This window comes from Caretta caretta, chromosome 4 (genome assembly GCF_965140235.1).
Source record: "Caretta caretta isolate rCarCar2 chromosome 4, rCarCar1.hap1, whole genome shotgun sequence".
NCBI classification, from domain to species: Eukaryota; Metazoa; Chordata; order Testudines; family Cheloniidae; genus Caretta; species Caretta caretta.
In genome coordinates, this window is record NC_134209.1 from 6,703,449 (window position 1) to 6,718,303 (window position 14,855).

The window sequence follows — 14,855 nt, forward strand, 5'->3', positions numbered from 1 at the left end:
AGAGCCTACAGGCAAGATCAGCCCCCGGGACAGAGGTTCCCGGTGTGGTGCTCGTCGTGGTGACGTGGCTGGCGGAGATGAGGAACGGCAGCGTGAGGAGCCTCCTCACCCCCACCCCAGCGAGGCAGAGCCGGCCCGGCCGCAACGCAGCACGCAGGGGTTTAGTGGCTGCAGCCTGGGCCCCCCTTAGCCCTACTCCTTTCCTGAGTGCACCATTGCCCCACTTCTGCCCCATTCCCACACACTCGTACAGGGCAGAATCCCGGAGCTGATCTCTGAAATCTCTCTCACTAGAAGGAAGTCACTGCAAAGGCAGGACAACCCCACCTTTGGGCACCATGGAGGACATCTCATCCCACTGCACAGAGCCCTACATTCACACAGCTTCTCGCATGTGGTTCCCTCACTCATCAGAGCCAGGTGGAGAGAGGAAAAATTCTCCCAGACTCCCTTTTACCATTGCCAGCCCAAAGGGTAGCAGAGGTTGCGGGGGGTTGGGTGCTCTCTTTAAGAAATGCCAGCTCTCAGGGAAGTTGCCAATGAGCATCAGCAAAGTGGGGTGGGGTTGTGCTGTGGAAAACTACCCTGCTTGAAGGTTTTGTTCTTCTCATTTGTGTTCCTGCCCTTTCTCCCTCTTCCAGACATCGAGAGGCCAACAGGAGCCAATTGAGCCCACCACTGATCCCATCTCTTGTGAGATGGCAAAGCAGCTTTCCATGGGAAGGAGGAGACACAAGAGGCCGAGCAGTATGTGCCGGGCTGAACCAGCCACACAGAACCCCATAGTCTAGGTGGAGAAAGCCAAGCCCCTCCCCAGCCCTGCCGGACATGCTCCAACTGGAGCACCAGAGTGTAAGGGAGCAGCTCAGCTCACGCTAGGCAGACCGCTGAAAATGGAGGATGCACACTGTAGGCTCCAGACCAGAAACAGCTCAAGCCCCTGACTGCAGAGCTCTGAGGCGCCGAGACCCAGCCACGTCCCCAGGGGCCTGCAGACATGCAAGGGAGATCGGAGACTCTGGGAGTTTCCCACGCCGGGAACCCAGAGACCCCCAGCCCATGGCCTAGAGACATCTCCAAGGAAGTAACCTGGGTGAACTAGCCATTGTCATCCGCAGTGCTGGATCCCCACTGACTCAATGGCACTGAAGGGCAGCTATACAGACTCCGGCCGTTGGGCCACACAGCATTGAGGGAGAGAGTAGCCATATTGTCCGTTGCCATCGGGCCACACGGGCGTAAGAGACAGGATAGACATATGGACTCTGGTCGCTGGGCCACACAGCCCCGACGGAGAGGGCAGCCGCACGGACTCTGGTCGCTGGGCCACGCAGCCCCGACGGAGAGGGCGGCCGCACGGACTCTGGTCGCTGGGCCACGCAGCCCCGACGGAGCGGGCGGCTGCACGGACTCTGGTCGCTGGGCCACACAGCCCCGACGGAGAGGAGGGACGCACGGACTCTGGTCGCTGGGCCACGCAGCCCCGACGGAGCGGGCGGCCGCACGGACTCTGGTCGCTGGGCCACACAGCCCGACGGAGAGGGCGGCCGCACGGACTCTGGTCGCTGGGCCACACAGCCCCGACGGAGCGGGCGGCCGCACGGACTCTGGTCGCTGGGCCACACAGCCCGACGGAGCGGGCGGCCGCACGGACTCTGGTCGCTGGGCCACGCAGCCCGACGGAGCGGGCGGCTGCACGGACTCTGGTCGCTGGGCCACACAGCCCCGATGGAGAGGGCAGCCGCACGGACTCTGGTCACTGGGCCACACAGCCCCGACGGAGAGGAGGTCCGCACGGACTCTGGTCGCTGGGCCACGCAGCCCCGACGGAGCGGGCGGCCGCACGGACTCTGGTCGCTGGGCCACGCAGCCCCGACGGAGCGGGCGGCCGCACGGACTCTGGTCGCTGGGCCACACAGCCCCGACGGAGAGGGCGGCCGCACGGACTCTGGTCGCTGGGCCACACAGCCCCGACGGAGAGGAGGGCCGCACGGACTCTGGTCGCTGGGCCACACAGCCCGACGGAGCGGGCGGCCGCACGGACTCTGGTCGCTGGGCCACGCAGCCCCGACGGAGAGGGCGGCCGCATGGACTCTGGTCGCTGGGCCACACAGCCCCGACGGAGAGGGCGGCCGCACGGACTCTGGTCGCTGGGCCACGCAGCCCGACGGAGCGGGCGGCCGCACGGACTCTGGTCGCTGGGCCACACAGCCCCGACGGAGAGGGCGGCCGCACGGACTCTGGTCGCTGGGCCACACAGCCCCGACGGAGCTGGCGGCCGCACGGACTCTGGTCGCTGGGCCACACAGCCCCGACGGAGCGGGCGGCCGCATGGACTCTGGTCGCTGGGCCACACAGCCCCGACGGAGAGGGCGGCCGCACGGACTCTGGTCGCTGGGCCACACAGCCCCGACAGAGAGGGCGGCCGCACGGACTCTGGGTGTTGGGACACACACACTGCGTGGGAGGGCAGCCATTTTGACACTGGGCATTTGGCCAAACTACCCTAAGGCTTAGGGAAGTTATTTGATGTCAGCCATGGGACCTCGCCCCTTCACTCCTCAGACATCGCTCATCTGTCACCATGACACCGACCCCATGACAGAAGACTTTTGGGGTCAAGATGCAAACAGGAGTCGAAGCAAGGAGTGGCATGTGACCCCTCTAAGAGATCCTCCCACTCCTTTACCAATCTGGGGGTGTTTTATCTCCATCCACCTGCCTCAGGAATGGATTTGAGCAATTGGGGAATGTTCTGGGGCAGAGTGACCCATCCGGAAGTGGGTCACGTGACCCTCCAAGAGCTCCTCCCACTTGGGGTGGCCTCAGCCCCTTAGGACCCACCAGAGAGGGGATTTCACCAAACATTGTAAGTGCCCTGGTGGGGTGACCTGCCCGCAAGAGGGGTCCATCACCCCTCCATGAAATCCCCACACCGTCCTCTGCTAATCAGTCAGGGTTTTGCACACACGCTTTAGGCCATCCCAGAAGGGAAACGTAACGATCAGAATAGGCAGTGCCCGAAGGTCTAGGCCAGAAGCCGCCGATCTCTGGAGCTCCATGTTTGCGAGGCTGGCAGCATCATCCTGGAAGTCGCAAGACAACACTGCGGGGAAGAGCTCGTCTCGTTCCAAGGATGTCTTTTGAAGAAACCGTGGCCTAGACCTTCGGGCTATACCTGTTCTGGATTGGTACACGTTTCCCTTCTGAGATGGCGTAAAGTGGGAGTGAAACCCTCGCCAACTGCTAGAGGGTGGTGTGGGGACGTTTTAGAGGGACCACGGGATCCTGTTGCGGGCAGGTCACTCCACTGCAGCACTTCTCTTCTTTGGTCAAATCCCCTCTCGGGGTGGTCCTACGGGGCTGACACCCACTTCAATTGGTAGAGGACACAGGGAGGAGTTCTCAGAGGGGATATACAACCCCCTTCTGCGTGGGTCACCCTGCCCCGCAACCTTCCCTGATTGGTCAAATCCAGTCTCCGGGTGTGTAAAATGCTGGTTGCCCCTGCCAAATTTTCCTAAAAGAAGGGAAGAAAGGCATGTACCTTTTGGGTTATCTGTCAGGTGGCCATCTTGGACTTGGGAAAAGAAGCTGGTGACCTTTAGCCATTTCCTCTATTAGTTTGGGTTGGGGAGCACACTCCCACGCACGGATTGAATCCGCGTAGATAGGGTCTAACATCCAGGCAGAGACGACGCAAAGAGGGATAGGGAGGGTTTTTAGTTAGGTCTACTCACCCGTTCCTGTGTCCATCATGGAGTCCCTCCCTGACGTCCAATGTCAAGAGAGCAGCAGCCGTCCATCGCTGTCCCTGCAAGAGAAGGGAGAGAGAACATCAACCTGACCTCCTGGGTGTAATTGTTTGGGAGACTGGAGCACTTCCAGAGTTCAAGTTTTTTTAATCTACCCCTTCTCTAGCCTAGCCTAGTCCTTTTCCCTCTCGTAAATAAAATCTTGTTTGTTTGCTTGCCACTGCCTGGTGTTATTTTCTTGTGCTAAGGCAAGTTCTGACAGACTGGCTTTACAAAGGGGACCATGTGGGAAGAATTTACTGTCAGGTTCCCTGCATCTTCTGAATGGGGTTTGGGTTCTGCCCTTTTGAAAGGAAGGAAAATCCTTCCAGGTGATCCTACGGGGCTGAAACCCACTGGGATTACTTAGTAATCTGTCCTCTTCACTACCATGCTTGTGACCCTCTGTGTCATAGGGAAGTAGCCCATGGGTCATTATGCATCTTTGGATTTAAAATGGACACGTGTGGTGTACAGATGAAGAAGGACAACTTTTCAAGTCCAGTGTGCACAGAAATGGGATGGACACTTCAAGGATTGAATACAATGCTTTGATCTTCCATCTGTTCATTAAAGAAAGACAAAGGTGCAGATTTGGGAGGCTCGGCACTGACTTCCCCAGGATCATTCCTCTCTGCGTAATTCCCATGATAAATCTCCTCTCAAGGACGAGCCTGAGGAAGTGTGATCAGGGGAACTACCCAGAGCACCAGATAAATCAGGGCCCTGAGCTGAGAAAAACCAAGCCTTGGAAAGAGGCCCAAGCAGCTCAGCCGTCTTGTCCTCTGCCGTCTTGTGTGTGTGTCGCGTGTCGGTGTCGCGTGTGATTTTGGTGTCGTGTTGTCTGCCGTCTTGTGTGTCGTGTGACGTGTCCTATGTCGTGTCGTGGGCGTGTGAGACGTCGTGTGTGTGTATGTGAGACGTCGTGTGTCTCGGTGTCGGTGTCGTGGGTGTGTGAGACGTCGTGTGTGTGTGAGACGTTGTGTGTCGTGTGTGTCGGTGTCGTGTATGTATGTGAGATGTGTGTCGTGTGTGTGAGATGTGTGTGTGCAAGACGTGTGTGTCATGTGTGTCAGTGTTGTGCGTCGTGTGTCGTGTGTGTGCCGGCGTGTGTTGTGCGTGTGTGTGTCGGCGTGTGTGAGAGACGTGTTTCTGTGTGTGAGGCGTTGTGTGTCATGTGGTGTTGTGTGTGTGTGAGACGTGGTTGTGTGTGTGTTTTCTTGAGTGTTTTGTTGGTGTGTGATGTGTTGTGTGTCAGTGTTGTGTGTGATTTTTGTGTGTGTAACGGGTTGTGTGTCGTGTTGTGCTCGTGCGACGCACACTGTGTTGTGTGTGCGATGCGTGACGCGCTGTCTACAACGTGCGACAGGCTGTGTGCGATGTGTTGTGTGTATAACATGCAACGTGGGGTCTACAACCTGCGACGTGCGATGCACGAGCAACACTCGACGTGCTGTGTGCTACATGTTGTGCGTGTGACATGTAAAGTGCGACGTGTTGTGCGTGACGTGTGACGTGCTGTGTGTTCAACGTGCAACATGTCAGTGTCGTGTGTGTGTGTCTCAATGTCATGTGTGCCAATTTGTGTCATGTGTCGTGTTGTGTGCGTCGTATGTCTGTGACATGTAGTGGGTGCGTACGCACGACGTGTTGTGCATGTGCATGTGCGTAGTGTGACGTGTGTGATGTGATACGTGCGACAAGCGACAAACTGTGTGCAACGTGCTGTGTGTCGTTGAATGTATGTGAGACGTGCTGTAAGTCGTGTTGAGTGTGAGACGTGTTGTGGGTCGTACTGAGTGTGTGAGTGTGACATGTGGGTCGTGTTGTATTGAGTGTGACATGTTGTGGGTCATTTTGTGTTGAGTGTGTGTGTGTGTGAGATGTTGTGGGTCGTGTGTGTGATGTTTTGTGTGTGATGCTTTCCGTGTCATGTTATATGTGTGTCTGTATCGTGTGTTATTTTTGTGTGCCGTTTTGTGTCATCGTGTGTGTGTGACGTGTGTGCGTCCGCGCGTTCGACGTATTGTGCGTGTCCGTGTGGGAAGTGCGAAGTGGGATGGGTCAACTTGCCGCCCCCTTCCCCAGCACTTTAGCCCCCTGTCGTAAACATGACCCTACCCCCTCCCCAGGGTGCTACTGACACTAAAACGACCTAAAAGACCCCCGACTTATCACTATTGCCTGCACCCATTGCCACCCGCACTTCTATGCTGCTGCTGGCCAAACCCTCCCCCCAAAATCTAAACCCCACTCCCTACCCGGAACCCAACTGGAACCCTGACCCCATAACCTGCCCCCCAACTCGAAACCCCTGAACCAAAACTGTAGCCCAACCCTCACCCCAACCCGAACCTCCAGCTCTGAACCCAGCCCCTCGAAGCCTGACACCGCTTTAAGCCAGAGCCCAGTTCCCCATTCCCACCCTGGGCAACAACAGTGCAAACCACACCCTCCTGCCCCCCGCCCAGGAATCCTGCTTCTTACCACCCCTTCTTTGGAAATGAACCTTTTCTTCACTTGCATCCCACACACCTTCATTCTCCTTTGAGGGGTTATTTAGTGACAGGGGTCCACACAAGGCAACTCTTTGCTATCACAGCGTAACAGGACACAGAGAAGTGAAAACAGTGCAAACAACATTCCACGAGTTTTCAGGAGGTTTAAACACCCAATACATTTGAACATTTAACAGTCGCTTTGATCTCTACTAACACACACATCCGTTGGCCTGAATACACTCTGACACAAGCTGCTCTTTCAGCGTCACGCCTTGTACAAACATTACTGCAACAGCGTGTAGGGCAGCGTGACCCCCGGGGGTCTGTGAGCTGGTTTCAGGGCGTCCGCAGGACCCCGCAGCTTGGCCTCCCCGCCTGTTCCACCCACCGCCTGTGCTTCCCCGGAGGGATCTGCAGACTGTCAATGCTGCCCGGAGCTTCCCTTCCCTGCCAGGCCTGAGCAACCAGCGCTTGTAACCAGGCCACTCACAGCCTCCCCGCGGGGAGCGTATGGACACAAACCGGCTGGAGAGCAGTTAGGGCAGGAATCCCTGGAGACTCGGGGAGCATCTTCAGCGGATGAGGGTGACACACCCCACAGGAGCTGAATTTCCCACTCGGGTCTAAGTCGTGCTGTGTGGATGGGGCAGCACGGTTGGGAGGCTCTGTTTGCTGCGGTGGATCCACTGGGGGTTGATGTCGTGGGGGTCGAGTGAAGACCCACTAAATTGACAGCAGAGCGCTCTCCGGTCGCCATTGGGACTGCGCTGGGAACGGCAGGAGGAAGGGAAGTCGACCGAAGAGCATCTCCCGTCGACCCAGCCCAGTGTAGACAGAGCAGTAAGTCGACCAAAGCCAGATCAAATCCAGTTCTGTTAATCATGCAGCGGGAGCAGCGTAACTTAGGACGACTTCCTGCGGTAGGATAGAGTCATAAATAGAAAAGGAAGGCTAACCACCTTTAAATCCCTCCTGGCCAGAGGAAAAATCCTCTCACCTGTAAAGGGTTAAGAAGCTAGGAGAACCTCGCTGGCACCTGACCAAAATGACCAATGAGGAAACAAGATTCTTTCAAAAGCTGGGGGGAGGGAGAAACAAAGGGTCTGGATCTGTCTGTGTGATGCTTTTGCCAGGGACAGAACAGGAATGGTGTCTTAGAACTTAGTAAGTAATCAAGCTAGATATGCGTTAGATTCTGATTCCTTTAAATGGGTGAGAAAATAAGCTGTGCTGGATGGAATGGATATTCCTGTCTGTGTGTCTTTTTGTAACTTAAGGTTTTGCCTAGAGGGATTCTAGGTGTTTTGAATCTAATTACCCTGTAAGGTACCCTGTAAGGTATCTACCATCCTGATTTTACAGAGGTGATTCTTTTTACTTTTTCTTCTATTAAAATTCTTCTTTTAAGAAACTGAATGCAAATTGATGAGGATTTTCACAAAACCTTCCCCAGGAAGGGGGGTGCGATGTTTTGGTGAGGATTTTTGGGGGAAAGACGTTTCCAAACGGCTCTTTCCTAATAAAAAACCCGGTTAGACTTTTGGTGGTAGCAGCGAAAGTCCAAGGGCAAAAGGTAAAATAGTTTGTACCTTGGGGAAGTTTTAACCTAAGCTGGTAAAAGTAAGCTGAGAAGGTTTTCATGCAGGTCCCCACATCTGTACCCTGGCGTTCAGAGTGGGGAAGGAACCTTGACAGATAGACACAGTGTGAGGCCTGAGTTTCCCCTGCAGTCTGGATGCTCAAACACCGGCTTGGCAACACAAGTCAGCAAGCCCAGGCCACATAGAGACAGGCTCAGTGTGCAGTGTGGACAGACCCGCAGACAACCCCAGTATTGTCAAATGAGGAAATCCTTCCTGTGTTTTGACTTGCTGGTAGAAGAGCCGAGTGACCTTGGAGCTCACCGAGCTTCACTGACCAACGCAGCGCTCCAGCACCTGAGCTCTCGGGCTCCCTGCTGAAAGAAAAGCTGAAGGAGCGACCAAGGTCAAAGAGAGGTGCTCGTCTTTGGCCCAGGGCAGGGAGTCCCACCCTCAAAGCGAGAACATTTCTCTCTTTGTCTGTCTGTGTTGGAGCAGGAGTGATAACACGTCTCCTGCATTGGCTATTTCAGAGAGTAGTTTCTGACTGTCTTCTCAAAGACAGGGTGCGAAACAGGCCTCAAACCTGACTGAGTGGAAACAAGAACGATGCAGCTCGACTGAGCCAGCTGAGACTTGAGATGTGCCCCTGTGCTCGAGTGAGGGAATGACCTGTGAGGGGACCGGAAACCTGACCGGCCAATTCTTAACTTGCACTCTCTCAGCATCTTTCCTCTGAGTGCCGTCACGGTAGCTTCAATACTCCAGCACCGGGCGCCCTGCCAGCTCTGGGCCCGACAAGCTTTCCTTGGGATTGGATTCTGGAGAGCAGGGGGGCAGGGAAGCAACAGGTGCATGTGGCTCCGTGGTGAGGTTTTCCTTGCAAGATGTGTGTGTGAGTCCGTGTGTGTCGGAAGCACTGAGTGTGGCAATGAGTAAGGCTTCCAATCCTCTGGCTCTGCCGGGAGAAGGGGCAATTCAGGCCATCCCTGAGCTGAGGGAGGGAGATGATTTTCTGACAGGGAGGGACGCCTCCTCCTAAAGGTGCTTGGCAGGCAGTCCTCCTTCCCAGGTGCGTCCCGACAACACCCAGTTGAAAAGGGGCCCTCCCCAGCCCTCCTCAGCGCGGTGACAATGAGCGAGTGAGGGAGCGTGGGGGAGAGGGAGCGATGGAGGGGAGGGAGATGGCGTGAGCGGGCCAGGACCATGGCAAGGGGGGCACAAGGGTGTTCAGTTTCGTTGGGTGTGAAAGTTGGCAACCCTAGATCCAGGGGCAACAACTCCAACCTCCAAAGAGGCTAGGCAGGGGCAAGTCATCAGCTTGGAGGGGAGGGGTGGGGGGGGCAGTGACATCACCAAGGCCTTTTGCAGGAACTCAGCCCATTGGGCAAAGGTGGTGGGGAGGGGGTGACCTCACCGAGAGACCCCGACATCAGCCGGGCAGGGCCGAGGTGCAGGGCCAGGGCAGTCTCGGAGACCCCCCCCCGGCTTTGCAGCCGCACGTCTCCTTCTCCAGGTCTCCCCTCGAGGACGGGGAGAGAATTAGGATTCCCGTCTGTGAGCATGAGGAGGAGCCTCTGTGGAGTTTTCTCCTTTCCTACCCCTGGTTGTGCCAGAAAACGAACGTCCCTTGGACAAGGTCAGAGGCTCCGAGAGGTTTGGAACCTGTTGGGTCTGATGCACCTGCTGCAGGCAGAATTCTCGGCACAGAAAACACTGGCTTAAGGGGCAGAATTTGATTTCCTACCTCGGACTGTGACCCTTGGAATCACTGGGGACCTGGGGGTTTATCCTTTTTGGTTTCCCTTTTGCTCTTTTCTCCCTCCTTTCTCCTCTTCTTTTGCTTCTTTTTTCCCTTTTCCCTGCTTCCCTCCCTCTACCAAGGAGGGGTGTGTGTGGAGTGTGGGGGGGGGGGTTGCTCTCATTGTGGGGGGTCCTCCCAAAGAGGTGGGTGCGGATCTGAGAGTGATCCCCTCTGGAGATGGTGATGGGGCAGAGGGTTGGGGTGCGGGGGGGGGGCGGCGTTAGGGCTCCGTCTGGGGGTGTGGGGTTCAGGGTGGGGTTGGGGATGAGGGGTTTGGGGTGCAGGTTGCCCCAGGGAGAGAAGACTCACTCCCACCCAAGCCCTCTCTACCACAGAAGCTCAGGGCCAGGGGCGAGGCACCTCTCTCCTTGCCGCAGCACCTCCTGTGGGGCTGGTTTGGGGCGGCGTGAGGGGACAGGATTTATTTTTCCTAAGTCAGATGGGGGAAGGGAAGGAGTTACACTTCATTTTTTACCATGGAAACTGAGGTCCCGTCTAATCTACAAGACGCTATGGAAATAAGACACCACATCACATGGGGACCTCCCAAGAGCAGAGGGTGCGAGAACTCCAGCAACTGAGAGGGGAAGGGATTTACCGTCAGATTGTTTCAAATGCTGCATTCGTTGGCTGACATTTAACAGCAACGCTCAGCTAACATCGTGGAGAAAGGAATTCTCTGCTAAGGATTCAAGGTGCCCCTTTGGCCAACTCCACCCCTTCCCTGAACGGAGTGTACTCAGAACAACCCCCCCACAACACACACACACACACACAGACACAGAGAGAGAGAGAGAGAGAGAGAGAGAGAGAGAGAGAGAGCTGGGCGCCCAGCACAAAGCAAGGGAGGGGCTTGCTTGGCTTGTTTTACTTTTTATTTGGCAGCAGGGTTTTCAAAAAGCATTTCCTGCCCCTGTTCCCCATGGGGAGGAAGCGGATGGTTGTGGGGAAGGGAACCTCAGCATGGTAGAGCTGGGATTTGGGGAGAAGCAGAGGGAGGGGAGTGGGGGAGGGGGTGAAGGGGCAGTTGCAGGGGAGGGAGGCTAAAGGGGTCAGGTGGGGCAGCTGGGCGAGGGGTTCGGGGGGAAGGCTGAAGGAGGGCAGTTGGTTGTAGGGGGGGAAGACTGAAAGGGCAGCTAGGGAGGAGCCTGGGAAGGGGGGGAAGGTTGAGGGGACGATGAGGGGAGGGAGACTGGGGCAGTTGGGGGAGGCTGAAGGGAGTGATGGGGGGCTGAAGAGGTGATGGGAGGAAGGGGATATTTGGAGGGAGGCTGAAGGGGTGATGAGAAGGAGGCCTGGGGCAGAGAGACAGTTGTGGGGGCTGCTCATCCCCACGGGAGGGGAGGAGGAAGAGGAGCTGCCCTGGTATCAGAAGCTGCTTCTTTATTAGAACTTGGTCACTTCCCTGTTCCTGAGCAGGGTCCTGGGATCAAAAGTTTCGACAGGGAACTAGAGAGATTCGGTCCATCGAAGGCGATTAGCCAGGATGGGCAGGGATGGTGTCCCTAACCTCTGTTTGTCAGAAGCTGGGAATGGGGCAACAAGGGATGGATCCCGGCATGATTCCTGTCTGTTCATTCCCTCTGGGGCACCTGGCACTGGCCACTGTCAGCAGACGGACACTGGGCTAGATGGACCTTTGGTCTGACCCCGTCTGGCCGTTCTTTGCTCTTCTGTTCTTATCACCTGCTCAGTGACATCTGCAAGTTGCTGCCCTCGCTCATCACCAGCATCTGCTCCCTGCAACCAAAGGCAAGGAAAATCCCCCCGAAGGGGGGAAATTGGAGGGGAGGGATGGGCAGAGGGACAAAACTGGGAGCGGATCAGGGGTTCAGACAGGGGGGCTGCTCTGCCAGATAGGTGCAGAAGAGAAAACCCTGAGATAGAGGGTGGCAGAGGGGATAACAGTTCCCACAGATGGGGTGAGCCATCAGCAGCTATTCCAAAAGAGAGTGTGGTGGACGGTTGAAGGACTTGTGTTCCTCACTGGATGATCCCTCTCAGCACCCCCTCCCCAGGGCTGTGGTGTTAAAGGCCCCGGGGGGCCCAATGCCCAGGGACCACAGCTCTTCTCTCGCTGACATGGTGGACTGAGCTGCCAGTGGAAACTTCATTCAGGGAAATAGTTTACACCCTCCCCCCAAACCCCCTCAGCATAACGCAAATGGATACTTTGATAAGTGTTGACCCAGTTTCCAAGAATTCCTGGCCAGTTTCCGTCTCTATAACATGTCTGCTTGGAGCCTCATAGGAGCTCCAAATGTGTCCTATCTGCTGTTCTGATTGCCTGAATTGGTCTCCCTGTCCTGAAACCCCCTGGATTTTTGCCGTTCCGCGTCTTTCATGATTGATTTCTAACAGTGTTATTTAGATGACACTGTCCAGTGGAGCAGGAACCCATCGGAGAGGTGGGAATTAGGAAACCCCGGTGATCCAATCCCCCGGCCCGAGCTCTTTCGTTATTTCGCCTCAGGGAACCAACTTCCACAGGAGCGCGGGAGACAGCCCCACCACAGCACCGTGCTTCACACACTGACCTGAAACATGGGGACCCTGGTTCAATCCTTCCTCCCTTGCAGGCAGTGGGGGGTGATGCTGGCAGCACCAGGTCCTGCTCAGGCCTCCCTGAGCCACAGATCGAGCCCAAAGGCAGGCTTGCCTCGGTGGCAGGACAGAGCAGAGGGCCCAAGGGGAGTGTCTGGGACTCCCTCTTCACGCTGTTGCCCTGCCTGGGGAGTTGGCTCTTGGTGGGTGAAAGCAAACTATCGAGCTCCCAATCCCCATGGGGTGTGTGCCCCGGTGTGTAACACTCTGCCCTGAGGTTGGTACTCACGCCCCGAGCTACGCGAGGCAGCTGGACACAGCCCAGGTGAGTGCTGTGAGAGAAGGGTGGGGCTAGGACACCTCCCCCTCCTCAGTCTCTCCCATTCAAGGGCTTGGCTGGCTCCCTGCCCTGTGAACTGGCTTTCGGGAGTTGTATTGTACGGTGCCTGTGTGGCCCATGCGCTGTACGGGGAGTTTCGGCACCTAACTCCGCTGTGTGGATCCGTGTTGTTCCTGTGATTTTCTGGCTGTCTAAACGCATGGCCTGTGACGTTCACCATTGCCACACCTCCGTCCCGTCCTGGGCTGCGCCCTGTGTCACCAGTCAGCTCTCTGCAGAGCACAGCTGAGCGATTCCTGATTGACAGGGGTGTGTCCAGGAGAAGAGACAGAGCACAGACTGGAAAGTGACACCTCTCAGCAAAGCCCAAATGCTGCTCCTAGAGGCTCGCTATTGCCTGTGGGTGCTGGAGGGGGACAATGTGATGGGATCCCCCTGAGGTGCAGCCTGGGACCAAGGGACCGCTGTGCCCCCTGAACCCTCTCCAGCCTGGGCTGTCTCTCCCAATGCCCTGCTAGTGACCAGCAGCACCCCCGCCAGGTGCTGTTATCACCCAGCTTGATCGCATGAATGCTCCCCGAGCCACTCCTGAGTCACACAGGGAGGCACCAGCCGGATCCCCCCAGCTCCCAGCTCTGTATCTCAGGAGTAGGCTCTCTGTCGTATGAATTGTTTCCCCACTTCGTCAGTGAAAAGTGGCTCGACACCAGCCTTTGATAACTGAGGAATTTACCATCCACTTCAGGGAAACTCACTGGTCAAGTTGAACAGGTCAACACGTTTATTGGCGACAAAATAGAGATTTTAAGTGGTATGAAGTGAACGGCAAAAAATTCAAGTAAGTTACCAAAGGAAATAAACACCTAAGTGCACAGTCTGAACTCTCAACCCTCCTAGACTGGGCAACAACGAGACGAAGCCGTTTTTCTCCCCCTCCTGGATTTTGCAGTCCCTAGCACCCAGATTTCTCCCTTGGAATCTGGGCCAGTCCCCTCAGTTGGAGTCTCAAGTCTTCAGTGTCTTTCTTGCTTGCAGTGTAGGTGGGGGAAGGAGAAAGGACAAGCATGGGCCCCTGGGTTTGAGTTTGGTTTTTGTACCCTCAATCCCTGTGCTTGGGAAGCCCCAGGCATGTCTGGGGTGGGGCATTGCTCAATCTCCCAGCAAGGTGGAGCAATTCCCTTGCTGTGGCCTCATGCAGGTGAATCATTGAATGGGAGCTTCCTTGCTGGGCAATGGCTCTTGATGGGTTGTATCACACCCCACCCAGGGGTTGCTGACCTTCCTTGCTGGTACCTCTGGGGAAGTTCATTTTGGGCTGATTCCACAACTTACAGCATGTTTCAGTGAAAACCGTCCAATTCTTCTCATTTCATAGGCATTGAGGAGACACAGATCTAGACAGAGAGAAGAGTGACTTTTGGCAGCTCCTCACCTTTCCCCTGATCCCTTGCATGGCCTGGTTTACGTGTAACATCACAATTAAATCCAAGGTGAGGAATATGGGGGTTACAGGGCACTTAGAGGAGTAGGATTCGATGTTTGCATTTTGCATAATGAAAGACAAGGGATAATCATGTATTAAATGGATTGATGTATGATAGGATTTGACCATATTCTGCCCGCCACCCTTTCTGAGAGCAGGAAGGAACGGCCTCGTGTGCCATTGGTAAAGAGGCATCAGCCAGATTCTGATGTCTGAAGCTGATTTCAGGCAGGAATAGACCAGAACAGTCCTGGTCACCTTTTGTTTCAGGATAAGGTTTCATTACGGTATTTGCTCCAAGGTGTTGTTTCTTCTCTGCATTACAAATTAAGTTGTGTTTCTTCTCTGCATTGCAAACTAAGTTGCCTAAGGTTCTTTTGTAATCCCTTTAGAAACCATATCATCCTTTCTAAAATATTATCCTGTTTGAAAGTCTCCATCAAATTGTTTGGTATGAGTGAGAAATGTGTGCATAGTTCAAAATAAAGGTGAAAAGCCATCACAAATGTCCAGATGGTCAAGAAGAAGCGAGAGACTTGGAAACAGCAGGAGACAATCAGAAAACATCCATTGTATCCGACGCTAAACATGTTAGCAGCATTGATGACCTCAAAGGCGAGGCAGGCACCCTGAATGCAAGACAACAAAGAAGAGCTAAGGATGGGACGCCAACAAAACCATCAAATGATAATAGCGGAAAACCCGGAGATTAACCCCACTTAAGGACTAACGATTACAGAATGACATTGCAAAATCCATCGACGAAAGTGGGAATTTACAAGTCTAAAACTGGGGTGTTTTGCCATCAG